Source organism: Oncorhynchus mykiss, unplaced genomic scaffold (genome assembly GCF_013265735.2).
Source record: "Oncorhynchus mykiss isolate Arlee unplaced genomic scaffold, USDA_OmykA_1.1 un_scaffold_305, whole genome shotgun sequence".
Lineage (NCBI taxonomy): Eukaryota > Metazoa > Chordata > Actinopteri > Salmoniformes > Salmonidae > Oncorhynchus > Oncorhynchus mykiss.
Genome location: NW_023493754.1, coordinates 34,251 through 53,137, shown reverse-complemented (window position 1 = coordinate 53,137; position 18,887 = coordinate 34,251). Strand labels below are relative to the sequence as shown.

Below are 18,887 nucleotides of genomic sequence, written 5' to 3'. Positions count from 1 at the left end.
TCTTCTGTAGTTCATCTGCTGTGTCTTTCACATTCTGTCTTGTTCAGTCGCGACAGCAAAATGATGACGAGTTTTTACAAATTAATAAAGTGCAAAATGAGATCAATTCATTTTTTTAAAAACAAATGAAAAAATAAGACTTCCAAAAGAATGGAACTCATTTATTTTGAGTCAAATGACGCAAAGGTACGTGAATCAAAGTCAATTAATTTTGAAAATACCCATTCAAATAGATCCGTTTTCAACTAGAGAGATTAAGACTCGGCGTATCCGTCTCAATCCTCCACAACTGCTTATGTTAACCCTCCATATCTGCAGTGAAAGATGGTGGACCTAGATCGGTTTTTGTCAAACCATGAGACAATACCTATAATCGGTCTTCTCACAAAAACATCTCTAGCTTCCGAACCGTTTGACCTACAAATTCATATGACCACTCTCTGGAATGAGGAGACCCTCACGAACACGGTGGTATTCTCAATGTTTCTCTACATCCCCCACAAGTGTCAGGAGACTCGTCTGAAGTCACAAGCGTCTATGTGCCAAGTTCTGTTTGTATAATCCAAAATCTTGGGCTACAAACTAATGTGACCCCACTTGTCGCAATGTTCTCCGTTTTGCCCTACGTTCCCAACAAGTGTCACGGGACTAATCTGAAGGTAACCTGTAGTGATTAAAACGATAGATTTTTTAACCAGGGACCTCTCGCAACCTAAGCCATAATCATACACCTAAACCGTGAAAGTGAATTATCACTTTCCACCAAAATGACGGTCAAATTATGAGTCGATGTCTCAATGTTGCTACTGAGCTGCACATAGCATTGGTGGTATAGTGGTGAGCATAGGTTGACCCGGGTTCGATTCCCGGCCAATGCAGAGCCTGAGGAATTCATTTGTTTTAGGGGCTGGATGTCATTTCAAGTGTATTACATTTGAATCATTATCCTTGTACTTGGAAGTCAGAATTGCTCCTACATTCTGCAGGTTATCTAAAATAATAAATGTTGTGCGACGTTGAACCAACAAGTGCATATCAAAATAGATTTGCAGTCCTATCGCCAAAACCATTCAGCCACCTTGTCCTGCGCCCAAGAGGTGATAGTCGGCATTCCGACAAGATCTGCCTGTCTGAGATTGTTCAAGGATCTGCAAAAGGGCTCATCCGGGATTTGAACCCGGGACCTCTCGCACCCTAAGCGAGAATCATACCCCTAGACCAACGAGCCTTATGCAAAAAGTTATTTTTTTGCTTTCTGCAGCAATGACAGTGAAGATATCGATTGACGTGTCCATGGTGCTTGGAACATTTGAACATCATGTGAGTGTTTTGTGCTTTACTTGTGAGCATAACAGTCTTCCAAAATCTTGACCATGCTTCAGTTCAAATCTTCTGTAGTTCATCTGCTGTGTCTTTCACATTCTGTCTTGTTCAGTCGCGACAGCAAAATGATGACGAGTTTTTACAAATTAATAAAGTGCAAAATGAGATCAATTCATTTTTTTAAAACAAATGAAAAAATAAGACTTCCAAAAGAATGGAACTCATTTATTTTGAGTCAAATGACGCAAAGGTACGTGAATCAAAGTCAATTAATTTTGAAAATACCCATTCAAATAGATCCGTTTTCAACTAGAGAGATTAAGACTCGGCGTATCCGTCTCAATCCTCCACAACTGCTTATGTTAACCCTCCATATCTGCAGTGAAAGATGGTGGACCTAGATCGGTTTTTGTCAAACCATGAGACAATACCTATAATCGGTCTTCTCACAAAAACATCTCTAGCTTCCGAACCGTTTGACCTACAAATTCATATGACCACTCTCTGGAATGAGGAGACCCTCACGAACACGGTGGTATTCTCAATGTTTCTCTACATCCCCCACAAGTGTCAGGAGACTCGTCTGAAGTCACAAGCGTCTATGTGCCAAGTTCTGTTTGTAGAATCCAAAATCTTGGGCTACAAACTAATGTGACCCCACTTGTCGCAATGTTCTCCGTTTTGCCCTACGTTCCCAACAAGTGTCACGGGACTAATCTGAAGGTAACCTGTAGTGATTAAAACGATAGATTTTTTAACCAGGGACCTCTCGCAACCTAAGCCATAATCATACACCTAAACCGTGAAAGTGAATTATCACTTTCCACCAAAATGACGGTCAAATTATGAGTCGATGTCTCAATGTTGCTACTGAGCTGCACATAGCATTGGTGGTATAGTGGTGAGCATAGGTTGACCCGGGTTCGATTCCCGGCCAATGCAGAGCCTGAGGAATTCATTTGTTTTAGGGGCTGGATGTCATTTCAAGTGTATTACATTTGAATCATTATCCTTGTACTTGGAAGTCAGAATTGCTCCTACATTCTGCAGGTTATCTAAAATAATAAATGTTGTGCGACGTTGAACCAACAAGTGCATATCAAAATAGATTTGCAGTCCTATCGCCAAAACCATTCAGCCACCTTGTCCTGCGCCCAAGAGGTGATAGTCGGCATTCCGACAAGATCTGCCTGTCTGAGATTGTTCAAGGATCTGCAAAAGGGCTCATCCGGGATTTGAACCCGGGACCTCTCGCACCCTAAGCGAGAATCATACCCCTAGACCAACGAGCCTTATGCAAAAAGTTATTTTTTTGCTTTCTGCAGCAATGACAGTGAAGATATCGATTGACGTGTCCATGGTGCTTGGAACATTTGAACATCATGTGAGTGTTTTGTGCTTTACTTGTGAGCATAACAGTCTTCCAAAATCTTGACCATGCTTCAGTTCAAATCTTCTGTAGTTCATCTGCTGTGTCTTTCACATTCTGTCTTGTTCAGTCGCGACAGCAAAATGATGACGAGTTTTTACAAATTAATAAAGTGCAAAATGAGATCAATTCATTTTTTTAAAACAAATGAAAAAATAAGACTTCCAAAAGAATGGAACTCATTTATTTTGAGTCAAATGACGCAAAGGTACGTGAATCAAAGTCAATTAATTTTGAAAATACCCATTCAAATAGATCCGTTTTCAACTAGAGAGATTAAGACTCGGCGTATCCGTCTCAATCCTCCACAACTGCTTATGTTAACCCTCCATATCTGCAGTGAAAGATGGTGGACCTAGATCGGTTTTTGTCAAACCATGAGACAATACCTATAATCGGTCTTCTCACAAAAACATCTCTAGCTTCCGAACCGTTTGACCTACAAATTCATATGACCACTCTCTGGAATGAGGAGACCCTCACGAACACGGTGGTATTCTCAATGTTTCTCTACATCCCCCACAAGTGTCAGGAGACTCGTCTGAAGTCACAAGCGTCTATGTGCCAAGTTCTGTTTGTAGAATCCAAAATCTTGGGCTACAAACTAATGTGACCCCACTTGTCGCAATGTTCTCCGTTTTGCCCTACGTTCCCAACAAGTGTCACGGGACTAATCTGAAGGTAACCTGTAGTGATTAAAACGATAGATTTTTTAACCAGGGACCTCTCGCAACCTAAGCCATAATCATACACCTAAACCGTGAAAGTGAATTATCACTTTCCACCAAAATGACGGTCAAATTATGAGTCGATGTCTCAATGTTGCTACTGAGCTGCACATAGCATTGGTGGTATAGTGGTGAGCATAGGTTGACCCGGGTTCGATTCCCGGCCAATGCAGAGCCTGAGGAATTCATTTGTTTTAGGGGCTGGATGTCATTTCAAGTGTATTACATTTGAATCATTATCCTTGTACTTGGAAGTCAGAATTGCTCCTACATTCTGCAGGTTATCTAAAATAATAAATGTTGTGCGACGTTGAACCAACAAGTGCATATCAAAATAGATTTGCAGTCCTATCGCCAAAACCATTCAGCCACCTTGTCCTGCGCCCAAGAGGTGATAGTCGGCATTCCGACAAGATCTGCCTGTCTGAGATTGTTCAAGGATCTGCAAAAGTGCTCATCCGGGATTTGAACCCGGGACCTCTCGCACCCTAAGCAAGAATCATACCCCTAGACCAACGAGCCTTATGCAAAAAGTTATTTTTTTGCTTTCTGCAGCAATGACAGTGAAGATATCGATTGACGTGTCCATGGTGCTTGGAACATTTGAACATCATGTGAGTGTTTTGTGCTTTACTTGTGAGCATAACAGTCTTCCAAAATCTTGACCATGCTTCAGTTCAAATCTTCTGTAGTTCATCTGCTGTGTCTTTCACATTCTGTCTTGTTCAGTCGCGACAGCAAAATGATGACGAGTTTTTACAAATTAATAAAGTGCAAAATGAGATCAATTCATTTTTTTTAAAACAAATGAAAAAATAAGACTTCCAAAAGAATGGAACTCATTTATTTTGAGTCAAATGACGCAAAGGTACGTGAATCAAAGTCAATTAATTTTGAAAATACCCATTCAAATAGATCCGTTTTCAACTAGAGAGATTAAGACTCGGCGTATCCGTCTCAATCCTCCACAACTGCTTATGTTAACCCTCCATATCTGCAGTGAAAGATGGTGGACCTAGATCGGTTTTTGTCAAACCATGAGACAATACCTATAATCGGTCTTCTCACAAAAACATCTCTAGCTTCCGAACCGTTTGACCTACAAATTCATATGACCACTCTCTGGAATGAGGAGACCCTCACGAACACGGTGGTATTCTCAATGTTTCTCTACATCCCCCACAAGTGTCAGGAGACTCGTCTGAAGTCACAAGCGTCTATGTGCCAAGTTCTGTTTGTAGAATCCAAAATCTTGGGCTACAAACTAATGTGACCCCACTTGTCGCAATGTTCTCCGTTTTGCCCTACGTTCCCAACAAGTGTCACGGGACTAATCTGAAGGTAACCTGTAGTGATTAAAACGATAGATTTTTTAACCAGGGACCTCTCGCAACCTAAGCCATAATCATACACCTAAACCGTGAAAGTGAATTATCACTTTCCACCAAAATGACGGTCAAATTATGAGTCGATGTCTCAATGTTGCTACTGAGCTGCACATAGCATTGGTGGTATAGTGGTGAGCATAGGTTGACCCGGGTTCGATTCCCGGCCAATGCAGAGCCTGAGGAATTCATTTGTTTTAGGGGCTGGATGTCATTTCAAGTGTATTACATTTGAATCATTATCCTTGTACTTGGAAGTCAGAATTGCTCCTACATTCTGCAGGTTATCTAAAATAATAAATGTTGTGCGACGTTGAACCAACAAGTGCATATCAAAATAGATTTGCAGTCCTATCGCCAAAACCATTCAGCCACCTTGTCCTGCGCCCAAGAGGTGATAGTCGGCATTCCGACAAGATCTGCCTGTCTGAGATTGTTCAAGGATCTGCAAAAGGGCTCATCCGGGATTTGAACCCGGGACCTCTCACACCCTAAGCGAGAATCATACCCCTAGACCAACGAGCCTTATGCAAAAAGTTATTTTTTTGCTTTCTGCAGCAATGACAGTGAAGATATCGATTGACGTGTCCATGGTGCTTGGAACATTTGAACATCATGTGAGTGTTTTGTGCTTTACTTGTGAGCATAACAGTCTTCCAAAATCTTGACCATGCTTCAGTTCAAATCTTCTGTAGTTCATCTGCTGTGTCTTTCACATTCTGTCTTGTTCAGTCGCGACAGCAAAATGATGACGAGTTTTTACAAATTAATAAAGTGCAAAATGAGATCAATTCATTTTTTTTAAAACAAATGAAAAAATAAGACTTCCAAAAGAATGGAACTCATTTATTTTGAGTCAAATGACGCAAAGGTACGTGAATCAAAGTCAATTAATTTTGAAAATACCCATTCAAATAGATCCGTTTTCAACTAGAGAGATTAAGACTCGGCGTATCCGTCTCAATCCTCCACAACTGCTTATGTTAACCCTCCATATCTGCAGTGAAAGATGGTGGACCTAGATCGGTTTTTGTCAAACCATGAGACAATACCTATAATCGGTCTTCTCACAAAAACATCTCTAGCTTCCGAACCGTTTGACCTACAAATTCATATGACCACTCTCTGGAATGAGGAGACCCTCACGAACACGGTGGTATTCTCAATGTTTCTCTACATCCCCCACAAGTGTCAGGAGACTCGTCTGAAGTCACAAGCGTCTATGTGCCAAGTTCTGTTTGTAGAATCCAAAATCTTGGGCTACAAACTAATGTGACCCCACTTGTCGCAATGTTCTCCGTTTTGCCCTACGTTCCCAACAAGTGTCACGGGACTAATCTGAAGGTAACCTGTAGTGATTAAAACGATAGATTTTTTAACCAGGGACCTCTCGCAACCTAAGCCATAATCATACACCTAAACCGTGAAAGTGAATTATCACTTTCCACCAAAATGACGGTCAAATTATGAGTCGATGTCTCAATGTTGCTACTGAGCTGCACATAGCATTGGTGGTATAGTGGTGAGCATAGGTTGACCCGGGTTCGATTCCCGGCCAATGCAGAGCCTGAGGAATTCATTTGTTTTAGGGGCTGGATGTCATTTCAAGTGTATTACATTTGAATCATTATCCTTGTACTTGGAAGTCAGAATTGCTCCTACATTCTGCAGGTTATCTAAAATAATAAATGTTGTGCGACGTTGAACCAACAAGTGCATATCAAAATAGATTTGCAGTCCTATCGCCAAAACCATTCAGCCACCTTGTCCTGCGCCCAAGAGGTGATAGTCGGCATTCCGACAAGATCTGCCTGTCTGAGATTGTTCAAGGATCTGCAAAAGGGCTCATCCGGGATTTGAACCCGGGACCTCTCACACCCTAAGCGAGAATCATACCCCTAGACCAACAAGCCTTATGCAAAAAGTTATTTTTTTGCTTTCTGCAGCAATGACAGTGAAGATATCGATTGACGTGTCCATGGTGCTTGGAACATTTGAACATCATGTGAGTGTTTTGTGCTTTACTTGTGAGCATAACAGTCTTCCAAAATCTTGACCATGCTTCAGTTCAAATCTTCTGTAGTTCATCTGCTGTGTCTTTCACATTCTGTCTTGTTCAGTCGCGACAGCAAAATGATGACGAGTTTTTACAAATTAATAAAGTGCAAAATGAGATCAATTCATTTTTTTAAAAACAAATGAAAAAATAAGACTTCCAAAAGAATGGAACTCATTTATTTTGAGTCAAATGACGCAAAGGTACGTGAATCAAAGTCAATTAATTTTGAAAATACCCATTCAAATAGATCCGTTTTCAACTAGAGAGATTAAGACTCGGCGTATCCGTCTCAATCCTCCACAACTGCTTATGTTAACCCTCCATATCTGCAGTGAAAGATGGTGGACCTAGATCGGTTTTTGTCAAACCATGAGACAATACCTATAATCGGTCTTCTCACAAAAACATCTCTAGCTTCCGAACCGTTTGACCTACAAATTCATATGACCACTCTCTGGAATGAGGAGACCCTCACGAACACGGTGGTATTCTCAATGTTTCTCTACATCCCCCACAAGTGTCAGGAGACTCGTCTGAAGTCACAAGCGTCTATGTGCCAAGTTCTGTTTGTAGAATCCAAAATCTTGGGCTACAAACTAATGTGACCCCACTTGTCGCAATGTTCTCCGTTTTGCCCTACGTTCCCAACAAGTGTCACGGGACTAATCTGAAGGTAACCTGTAGTGATTAAAACGATAGATTTTTTAACCAGGGACCTCTCGCAACCTAAGCCATAATCATACACCTAAACCGTGAAAGTGAATTATCACTTTCCACCAAAATGACGGTCAAATTATGAGTCGATGTCTCAATGTTGCTACTGAGCTGCACATAGCATTGGTGGTATAGTGGTGAGCATAGGTTGACCCGGGTTCGATTCCCGGCCAATGCAGAGCCTGAGGAATTCATTTGTTTTAGGGGCTGGATGTCATTTCAAGTGTATTACATTTGAATCATTATCCTTGTACTTGGAAGTCAGAATTGCTCCTACATTCTGCAGGTTATCTAAAATAATAAATGTTGTGCGACGTTGAACCAACAAGTGCATATCAAAATAGATTTGCAGTCCTATCGCCAAAACCATTCAGCCACCTTGTCCTGCGCCCAAGAGGTGATAGTCGGCATTCCGACAAGATCTGCCTGTCTGAGATTGTTCAAGGATCTGCAAAAGGGCTCATCCGGGATTTGAACCCGGGACCTCTCGCACCCTAAGCGAGAATCATACCCCTAGACCAACGAGCCTTATGCAAAAAGTTATTTTTTTGCTTTCTGCAGCAATGACAGTGAAGATATCGATTGACGTGTCCATGGTGCTTGGAACATTTGAACATCATGTGAGTGTTTTGTGCTTTACTTGTGAGCATAACAGTCTTCCAAAATCTTGACCATGCTTCAGTTCAAATCTTCTGTAGTTCATCTGCTGTGTCTTTCACATTCTGTCTTGTTCAGTCGCGACAGCAAAATGATGACGAGTTTTTACAAATTAATAAAGTGCAAAATGAGATCAATTCATTTTTTAAAAAACAAATGAAAAAATAAGACTTCCAAAAGAATGGAACTCATTTATTTTGAGTCAAATGACGCAAAGGTACGTGAATCAAAGTCAATTAATTTTGAAAATACCCATTCAAATAGATCCGTTTTCAACTAGAGAGATTAAGACTCGGCGTATCCGTCTCAATCCTCCACAACTGCTTATGTTAACCCTCCATATCTGCAGTGAAAGATGGTGGACCTAGATCGGTTTTTGTCAAACCATGAGACAATACCTATAATCGGTCTTCTCACAAAAACATCTCTAGCTTCCGAACCGTTTGACCTACAAATTCATATGACCACTCTCTGGAATGAGGAGACCCTCACGAACACGGTGGTATTCTCAATTTTTCTCTACATCCCCCACAAGTGTCAGGAGACTCGTCTGAAGTCACAAGCGTCTATGTGCCAAGTTCTGTTTGTAGAATCCAAAATCTTGGGCTACAAACTAATGTGACCCCACTTGTCGCAATGTTCTCCGTTTTGCCCTACGTTCCCAACAAGTGTCACGGGACTAATCTGAAGGTAACCTGTAGTGATTAAAACGATAGATTTTTTAACCAGGGACCTCTCGCAACCTAAGCCATAATCATACACCTAAACCGTGAAAGTGAATTATCACTTTCCACCAAAATGACGGTCAAATTATGAGTCGATGTCTCAATGTTGCTACTGAGCTGCACATAGCATTGGTGGTATAGTGGTGAGCATAGGTTGACCCGGGTTCGATTCCCGGCCAATGCAGAGCCTGAGGAATTCATTTGTTTTAGGGGCTGGATGTCATTTCAAGTGTATTACATTTGAATCATTATCCTTGTACTTGGAAGTCAGAATTGCTCCTACATTCTGCAGGTTATCTAAAATAATAAATGTTGTGCGACGTTGAACCAACAAGTGCATATCAAAATAGATTTGCAGTCCTATCGCCAAAACCATTCAGCCACCTTGTCCTGCGCCCAAGAGGTGATAGTCGGCATTCCGACAAGATCTGCCTGTCTGAGATTGTTCAAGGATCTGCAAAAGGGCTCATCCGGGATTTGAACCCGGGACCTCTCGCACCCTAAGCGAGAATCATACCCCTAGACCAACGAGCCTTATGCAAAAAGTTATTTTTTTGCTTTCTGCAGCAATGACAGTGAAGATATCGATTGACGTGTCCATGGTGCTTGGAACATTTGAACATCATGTGAGTGTTTTGTGCTTTACTTGTGAGCATAACAGTCTTCCAAAATCTTGACCATGCTTCAGTTCAAATCTTCTGTAGTTCATCTGCTGTGTCTTTCACATTCTGTCTTGTTCAGTCGCGACAGCAAAATGATGACGAGTTTTTACAAATTAATAAAGTGCAAAATGAGATCAATTCATTTTTTAAAAAACAAATGAAAAAATAAGACTTCCAAAAGAATGGAACTCATTTATTTTGAGTCAAATGACGCAAAGGTACGTGAATCAAAGTCAATTAATTTTGAAAATACCCATTCAAATAGATCCGTTTTCAACTAGAGAGATTAAGACTCGGCGTATCCGTCTCAATCCTCCACAACTGCTTATGTTAACCCTCCATATCTGCAGTGAAAGATGGTGGACCTAGATCGGTTTTTGTCAAACCATGAGACAATACCTATAATCGGTCTTCTCACAAAAACATCTCTAGCTTCCGAACCGTTTGACCTACAAATTCATATGACCACTCTCTGGAATGAGGAGACCCTCACGAACACGGTGGTATTCTCAATTTTTCTCTACATCCCCCACAAGTGTCAGGAGACTCGTCTGAAGTCACAAGCGTCTATGTGCCAAGTTCTGTTTGTAGAATCCAAAATCTTGGGCTACAAACTAATGTGACCCCACTTGTCGCAATGTTCTCCGTTTTGCCCTACGTTCCCAACAAGTGTCACGGGACTAATCTGAAGGTAACCTGTAGTGATTAAAACGATAGATTTTTTAACCAGGGACCTCTCGCAACCTAAGCCATAATCATACACCTAAACCGTGAAAGTGAATTATCACTTTCCACCAAAATGACGGTCAAATTATGAGTCGATGTCTCAATGTTGCTACTGAGCTGCACATAGCATTGGTGGTATAGTGGTGAGCATAGGTTGACCCGGGTTCGATTCCCGGCCAATGCAGAGCCTGAGGAATTCATTTGTTTTAGGGGCTGGATGTCATTTCAAGTGTATTACATTTGAATCATTATCCTTGTACTTGGAAGTCAGAATTGCTCCTACATTCTGCAGGTTATCTAAAATAATAAATGTTGTGCGACGTTGAACCAACAAGTGCATATCAAAATAGATTTGCAGTCCTATCGCCAAAACCATTCAGCCACCTTGTCCTGCGCCCAAGAGGTGATAGTCGGCATTCCGACAAGATCTGCCTGTCTGAGATTGTTCAAGGATCTGCAAAAGGGCTCATCCGGGATTTGAACCCGGGACCTCTCGCACCCTAAGCGAGAATCATACCCCTAGACCAACGAGCCTTATGCAAAAAGTTATTTTTTTGCTTTCTGCAGCAATGACAGTGAAGATATCGATTGACGTGTCCATGGTGCTTGGAACATTTGAACATCATGTGAGTGTTTTGTGCTTTACTTGTGAGCATAACAGTCTTCCAAAATCTTGACCATGCTTCAGTTCAAATCTTCTGTAGTTCATCTGCTGTGTCTTTCACATTCTGTCTTGTTCAGTCGCGACAGCAAAATGATGACGAGTTTTTACAAATTAATAAAGTGCAAAATGAGATCAATTCATTTTTTAAAAAACAAATGAAAAAATAAGACTTCCAAAAGAATGGAACTCATTTATTTTGAGTCAAATGACGCAAAGGTACGTGAATCAAAGTCAATTAATTTTGAAAATACCCATTCAAATAGATCCGTTTTCAACTAGAGAGATTAAGACTCGGCGTATCCGTCTCAATCCTCCACAACTGCTTATGTTAACCCTCCATATCTGCAGTGAAAGATGGTGGACCTAGATCGGTTTTTGTCAAACCATGAGACAATACCTATAATCGGTCTTCTCACAAAAACATCTCTAGCTTCCGAACCGTTTGACCTACAAATTCATATGACCACTCTCTGGAATGAGGAGACCCTCACGAACACGGTGGTATTCTCAATTTTTCTCTACATCCCCCACAAGTGTCAGGAGACTCGTCTGAAGTCACAAGCGTCTATGTGCCAAGTTCTGTTTGTAGAATCCAAAATCTTGGGCTACAAACTAATGTGACCCCACTTGTCGCAATGTTCTCCGTTTTGCCCTACGTTCCCAACAAGTGTCACGGGACTAATCTGAAGGTAACCTGTAGTGATTAAAACGATAGATTTTTTAACCAGGGACCTCTCGCAACCTAAGCCATAATCATACACCTAAACCGTGAAAGTGAATTATCACTTTCCACCAAAATGACGGTCAAATTATGAGTCGATGTCTCAATGTTGCTACTGAGCTGCACATAGCATTGGTGGTATAGTGGTGAGCATAGGTTGACCCGGGTTCGATTCCCGGCCAATGCAGAGCCTGAGGAATTCATTTGTTTTAGGGGCTGGATGTCATTTCAAGTGTATTACATTTGAATCATTATCCTTGTACTTGGAAGTCAGAATTGCTCCTACATTCTGCAGGTTATCTAAAATAATAAATGTTGTGCGACGTTGAACCAACAAGTGCATATCAAAATAGATTTGCAGTCCTATCGCCAAAACCATTCAGCCACCTTGTCCTGCGCCCAAGAGGTGATAGTCGGCATTCCGACAAGATCTGCCTGTCTGAGATTGTTCAAGGATCTGCAAAAGGGCTCATCCGGGATTTGAACCCGGGACCTCTCACACCCTAAGCGAGAATCATACCCCTAGACCAACGAGCCTTATGCAAAAAGTTATTTTTTTGCTTTCTGCAGCAATGACAGTGAAGATATCGATTGACGTGTCCATGGTGCTTGGAACGATTGAACATCATGTGAGTGTTTTGTGCTTTACTTGTGAGCATAACAGTCTTCCAAAATCTTGACCATGCTTCAGTTCAAATCTTCTGTAGTTCATCTGCTGTGTCTTTCACATTCTGTCTTGTTCAGTCGCGACAGCAAAATGATGACGAGTTTTTACAAATTAATAAAGTGCAAAATGAGATCAATTCATTTTTTTAAAAACAAATGAAAAAATAAGACTTCCAAAAGAATGGAACTCATTTATTTTGAGTCAAATGACGCAAAGGTACGTGAATCAAAGTCAATTAATTTTGAAAATACCCATTCAAATAGATCCGTTTTCAACTAGAGAGATTAAGACTCGGCGTATCCGTCTCAATCCTCCACAACTGCTTATGTTAACCCTCCATATCTGCAGTGAAAGATGGTGGACCTAGATCGGTTTTTGTCAAACCATGAGACAATACCTATAATCGGTCTTCTCACAAAAACATCTCTAGCTTCCGAACCGTTTGACCTACAAATTCATATGACCACTCTCTGGAATGAGGAGACCCTCACGAACACGGTGGTATTCTCAATTTTTCTCTACATCCCCCACAAGTGTCAGGAGACTCGTCTGAAGTCACAAGCGTCTATGTGCCAAGTTCTGTTTGTAGAATCCAAAATCTTGGGCTACAAACTAATGTGACCCCACTTGTCGCAATGTTCTCCGTTTTGCCCTACGTTCCCAACAAGTGTCACGGGACTAATCTGAAGGTAACCTGTAGTGATTAAAACGATAGATTTTTTAACCAGGGACCTCTCGCAACCTAAGCCATAATCATACACCTAAACCGTGAAAGTGAATTATCACTTTCCACCAAAATGACGGTCAAATTATGAGTCGATGTCTCAATGTTGCTACTGAGCTGCACATAGCATTGGTGGTATAGTGGTGAGCATAGGTTGACCCGGGTTCGATTCCCGGCCAATGCAGAGCCTGAGGAATTCATTTGTTTTAGGGGCTGGATGTCATTTCAAGTGTATTACATTTGAATCATTATCCTTGTACTTGGAAGTCAGAATTGCTCCTACATTCTGCAGGTTATCTAAAATAATAAATGTTGTGCGACGTTGAACCAACAAGTGCATATCAAAATAGATTTGCAGTCCTATCGCCAAAACCATTCAGCCACCTTGTCCTGCGCCCAAGAGGTGATAGTCGGCATTCCGACAAGATCTGCCTGTCTGAGATTGTTCAAGGATCTGCAAAAGGGCTCATCCGGGATTTGAACCCGGGACCTCTCGCACCCTAAGCGAGAATCATACCCCTAGACCAACAAGCCTTATACCAAAAGTTATTTTTTTGCTTTCTGCAGCAATGACAGTGAAGATATCGATTGACGTGTCCATGGTGCTTGGAACGATTGAACATCATGTGAGTGTTTTGTGCTTTACTTGTGAGCATAACAGTCTTCCAAAATCTTGACCATGTTTCAGTTCAAATCTTCTGTAGTTCATCTGCTGTGTCTTTCACATTCTGTCTTGTTCAGTCGCGACAGCAAAATTATGACGAGTTTTTACAAATTAATAAAGTGCAAAATGAGATCAATTCATTTTTTTAAAAACAAATGAAAAAATAAGACTTCCAAAAGAATGGAACTCATTTATTTTGAGTCAAATGACGCAAAGGTACGTGAATCAAAGTCAATTAATTTTGAAAATACCCATTCAAATAGATCCGTTTTCAACTAGAGAGATTAAGACTCGGCGTATCCGTCTCAATCCTCCACAACTGCTTATGTTAACCCTCCATATCTGCAGTGAAAGATGGTGGACCTAGATCGGTTTTTGTCAAACCATGAGACAATACCTATAATCGGTCTTCTCACAAAAACATCTCTAGCTTCCGAACCGTTTGACCTACAAATTCATATGACCACTCTCTGGAATGAGGAGACCCTCACGAACACGGTGGTATTCTCAATTTTTCTCTACATCCCCCACAAGTGTCAGGAGACTCGTCTGAAGTCACAAGCGTCTATGTGCCAAGTTCTGTTTGTAGAATCCAAAATCTTGGGCTACAAACTAATGTGACCCCACTTGTCGCAATGTTCTCCGTTTTGCCCTACGTTCCCAACAAGTGTCACGGGACTAATCTGAAGGTAACCTGTAGTGATTAAAACGATAGATTTTTTAACCAGGGACCTCTCGCAACCTAAGCCATAATCATACACCTAAACCGTGAAAGTGAATTATCACTTTCCACCAAAATGACGGTCAAATTATGAGTCGATGTCTCAATGTTGCTACTGAGCTGCACATAGCATTGGTGGTATAGTGGTGAGCATAGGTTGACCCGGGTTCGATTCCCGGCCAATGCAGAGCCTGAGGAATTCATTTGTTTTAGGGGCTGGATGTCATTTCAAGTGTATTACATTTGAATCATTATCCTTGTACTTGGAAGTCAGAATTGCTCCTACATTCTGCAGGTTATCTAAAATAATAAATGTTGTGCGACGTTGAACCAACAAGTGCATATCAAAATAGATTTGCAGTCCTATCGCCAAAACCATTCAGCCACCTTGTCCTGCGCCCAAGAGGTGATAGTCGGCATTCCGACAAGATCTGCCTGTCTGAGATTGTTCAAGGATCTGCAAAAGGGCTCATCCGGGATTTGAACCCGGGACCTCTCACACCCTAAGCGAGAATCATACCCCTAGACCAACGAGCCTTATGCAAAAAGTTATTTTTTTGCTTTCTGCAGCAATGACAGTGAAGATATCGATTGACGTGTCCATGGTGCTTGGAACGATTGAACATCATGTGAGTGTTTTGTGCTTTACTTGTGAGCATAACAGTCTTCCAAAATCTTGACCATGCTTCAGTTCAAATCTTCTGTAGTTCATCTGCTGTGTCTTTCACATTCTGTCTTGTTCAGTCGCGACAGCAAAATGATGACGAGTTTTTACAAATTAATAAAGTGCAAAATGAGATCAATTCATTTTTTTAAAAACAAATGAAAAAATAAGACTTCCAAAAGAATGGAACTCATTTATTTTGAGTCAAATGACGCAAAGGTACGTGAATCAAAGTCAATTAATTTTGAAAATACCCATTCAAATAGATCCGTTTTCAACTAGAGAGATTAAGACTCGGCGTATCCGTCTCAATCCTCCACAACTGCTTATGTTAACCCTCCATATCTGCAGTGAAAGATGGTGGACCTAGATCGGTTTTTGTCAAACCATGAGACAATACCTATAATCGGTCTTCTCACAAAAACATCTCTAGCTTCCGAACCGTTTGACCTACAAATTCATATGACCACTCTCTGGAATGAGGAGACCCTCACGAACACGGTGGTATTCTCAATTTTTCTCTACATCCCCCACAAGTGTCAGGAGACTCGTCTGAAGTCACAAGCGTCTATGTGCCAAGTTCTGTTTGTAGAATCCAAAATCTTGGGCTACAAACTAATGTGACCCCACTTGTCGCAATGTTCTCCGTTTTGCCCTACGTTCCCAACAAGTGTCACGGGACTAATCTGAAGGTAACCTGTAGTGATTAAAACGATAGATTTTTTAACCAGGGACCTCTCGCAACCTAAGCCATAATCATACACCTAAACCGTGAAAGTGAATTATCACTTTCCACCAAAATGACGGTCAAATTATGAGTCGATGTCTCAATGTTGCTACTGAGCTGCACATAGCATTGGTGGTATAGTGGTGAGCATAGGTTGACCCGGGTTCGATTCCCGGCCAATGCAGAGCCTGAGGAATTCATTTGTTTTAGGGGCTGGATGTCATTTCAAGTGTATTACATTTGAATCATTATCCTTGTACTTGGAAGTCAGAATTGCTCCTACATTCTGCAGGTTATCTAAAATAATAAATGTTGTGCGACGTTGAACCAACAAGTGCATATCAAAATAGATTTGCAGTCCTATCGCCAAAACCATTCAGCCACCTTGTCCTGCGCCCAAGAGGTGATAGTCGGCATTCCGACAAGATCTGCCTGTCTGAGATTGTTCAAGGATCTGCAAAAGGGCTCATCCGGGATTTGAACCCGGGACCTCTCACACCCTAAGCGAGAATCATACCCCTAGACCAACGAGCCTTATGCAAAAAGTTATTTTTTTGCTTTCTGCAGCAATGACAGTGAAGATATCGATTGACGTGTCCATGGTGCTTGGAACGATTGAACATCATGTGAGTGTTTTGTGCTTTACTTGTGAGCATAACAGTCTTCCAAAATCTTGACCATGCTTCAGTTCAAATCTTCTGTAGTTCATCTGCTGTGTCTTTCACATTCTGTCTTGTTCAGTCGCGACAGCAAAATGATGACGAGTTTTTACAAATTAATAAAGTGCAAAATGAGATCAATTCATTTTTTTAAAAACAAATGAAAAAATAAGACTTCCAAAAGAATGGAACTCATTTATTTTGAGTCAAATGACGCAAAGGTACGTGAATCAAAGTCAATTAATTTTGAAAATACCCATTCAAATAGATCCGTTTTCAACTAGAGAGATTAAGACTCGGCGTATCCGTCTCAATCCTCCACAACTGCTTATGTTAACCCTCCATATCTGCAGTGAAAGATGGTGGACCTAGATCGGTTTTTGTCAAACCATGAGACAATACCTATAATCGGTCTTCTCACAAAAACATCTCTAGCTTCCGAACCGTTTGACCTACAAATTCATATGACCACTCTCTGGAATGAGGAGACCCTCACGAACACGGTGGTATTCTCAATTTTTCTCTACATCCCCCACAAGTGTCAGGAGACTCGTCTGAAGTCACAAGCGTCTATGTGCCAAGTTCTGTTTGTAGAATCCAAAATCTTGGGCTACAAACTAATGTGACCCCACTTGTCGCAATGTTCTCCGTTTTGCCCTACGTTCCCAACAAGTGTCACGGGACTAATCTGAAGGTAACCTGTAGTGATTAATATGATAGATTTTTTAACCAGGGACCTCTCGCAACCTAAGCCATAATCATACACCTAAACCGTGAAAGTGAATTATCACTTTCCACCAAAATGACGGTCAAATTATGAGTCGATGTCTCAATGTTGCTACTGAGCTGCACATAGCATTGGTGGTATAGTGGTGAGCATAGGTTGACCCGGGTTCGATTCCCGGCCAATGCAGAGCCTGAGGAATTCATTTGTTTTAGGGGCTGGATGTCATTTCAAGTGTATTACATTTGAATCATTATCCTTGTACTTGGAAGTCAGAATTGCTCCTACATTCTGCAGGTTATCTAAAATAATAAATGTTGTGCGACGTTGAACCAACAAGTGCATATCAAAATAGATTTGCAGTCCTATCGCCAAAACCATTCAGCCACCTTGTCCTGCGCCCAAGAGGTGATAGTCGGCGTTCCGACAAGATCTGCCTGTCTGAGATTGTTCAAGGATCTGCAAAAGGGCTCATCCGGGATTTGAACCCGGGACCTCTCGCACCCTAAGCGAGAATCATACCCCTAGACCAACAAGCCTTATACCAAAAGTTATTTTTTTGCTTTCTGCAGCAATGACAGTGAAGATATCGATTGACGTGTCCATGGTGCTTGGAACGATTGAACATCATGTGAGTGTTTTGTGCTTTACTTGTGAGCATAACAGTCTTCCAAAATCTTGACCATGTTTCAGTTCAAATCTTCTGTAGTTCATCTGCTGTGTCTTTCACATTCTGTCTTGTTCAGTCGCGACAGCAAAATGATGACGAGTTTTTACAAATTAATAAAGTGCAAAATGAGATCAATTCATTTTTTTAAAAACAAATGAAAAAATAAGACTTCCAAAAGAATGGAACTCATTTATTTTGAGTCAAATGACGCAAAGGTACGTGAATCAAAGTCAATTAATTTTGAAAATACCCATTCAAATAGATCCGTTTTCAACTAGAGAGATTAAGACTCGGCGTATCCGTCTCAATCCTCCACAACTGCTTATGTTAACCCTCCATATCTGCAGTGAAAGATGGTGGACCTAGATCGGTTTTTGTCAAACCATGAGACAATACCTATAATCGGTCTTCTCACAAAAACATCTCTAGCTTCCGAACCGTTGACCTACAAATTCATATGACCACTCTCTGGAATGAGACCCTCACGAACACGGTGGTATTCTCAATTTTTCTCTACATCCCCCACAAGTGTCAGGAGACTCGTCTGAAGTCACAAGCGTCTATGTGCCAAGTTCTGTTTGTAGAATCCAAAATCTTGGGCTACAAACTAATGTGACCCCACTTGTCGCAATGTTCTCCGTTTTGCCCTACGTTCCCAACAAGTGTCACGGGACTAATCTGAAGGTAACCTGTAGTGATTAATATGATAGATTTTTTAACCAGGGACCTCTCGCAACCTAAGCCATAATCATACACCTAAACCGTGAAAGTGAATTATCACTTTCCACCAAAATGACGGTCAAATTATGAGTCGATGTCTCAATGTTGCTACTGAGCTGCACATAGCATTGGTGGTATAGTGGTGAGCATAGGT

At 41.2% G+C, this 18,887-nt stretch overlaps 12 non-coding genes across 12 annotated transcripts; all 12 read right to left on the bottom strand.

Moving 5' to 3' along the window:
- Positions 1 to 1,156: 1,156 nt before the first annotated feature.
- On the bottom strand, positions 1,157 to 1,228 carry trnap-agg. The gene has a single exon. It is a non-coding gene; the product is annotated as a tRNA-Pro (tRNA).
- A 1,315-nt stretch (positions 1,229 to 2,543) lies between these two features.
- On the bottom strand, positions 2,544 to 2,615 carry trnap-agg. Its single transcript has one exon. It is a non-coding gene; the product is annotated as a tRNA-Pro (tRNA).
- A 2,703-nt stretch (positions 2,616 to 5,318) lies between these two features.
- On the bottom strand, positions 5,319 to 5,390 carry trnap-agg. Its single transcript has one exon. It is a non-coding gene; the product is annotated as a tRNA-Pro (tRNA).
- A 1,316-nt stretch (positions 5,391 to 6,706) lies between these two features.
- trnap-agg lies at positions 6,707 to 6,778 on the bottom strand. The gene has a single exon. It is a non-coding gene; the product is annotated as a tRNA-Pro (tRNA).
- Positions 6,779 to 8,094: 1,316 nt separating this feature from the next.
- trnap-agg lies at positions 8,095 to 8,166 on the bottom strand. The gene has a single exon. It is a non-coding gene; the product is annotated as a tRNA-Pro (tRNA).
- A 1,316-nt stretch (positions 8,167 to 9,482) lies between these two features.
- Positions 9,483 to 9,554, bottom strand: trnap-agg. The gene has a single exon. It is a non-coding gene; the product is annotated as a tRNA-Pro (tRNA).
- Positions 9,555 to 10,870: 1,316 nt separating this feature from the next.
- On the bottom strand, positions 10,871 to 10,942 carry trnap-agg. Its single transcript has one exon. It is a non-coding gene; the product is annotated as a tRNA-Pro (tRNA).
- A 1,316-nt stretch (positions 10,943 to 12,258) lies between these two features.
- trnap-agg lies at positions 12,259 to 12,330 on the bottom strand. Its single transcript has one exon. It is a non-coding gene; the product is annotated as a tRNA-Pro (tRNA).
- Positions 12,331 to 13,646: 1,316 nt separating this feature from the next.
- trnap-agg lies at positions 13,647 to 13,718 on the bottom strand. The gene has a single exon. It is a non-coding gene; the product is annotated as a tRNA-Pro (tRNA).
- A 1,316-nt stretch (positions 13,719 to 15,034) lies between these two features.
- On the bottom strand, positions 15,035 to 15,106 carry trnap-agg. The gene has a single exon. It is a non-coding gene; the product is annotated as a tRNA-Pro (tRNA).
- A 1,316-nt stretch (positions 15,107 to 16,422) lies between these two features.
- Positions 16,423 to 16,494, bottom strand: trnap-agg. The gene has a single exon. It is a non-coding gene; the product is annotated as a tRNA-Pro (tRNA).
- Positions 16,495 to 17,810: 1,316 nt separating this feature from the next.
- trnap-agg lies at positions 17,811 to 17,882 on the bottom strand. Its single transcript has one exon. It is a non-coding gene; the product is annotated as a tRNA-Pro (tRNA).
- Between the last annotated feature and the right edge of the window lie 1,005 nt (positions 17,883 to 18,887).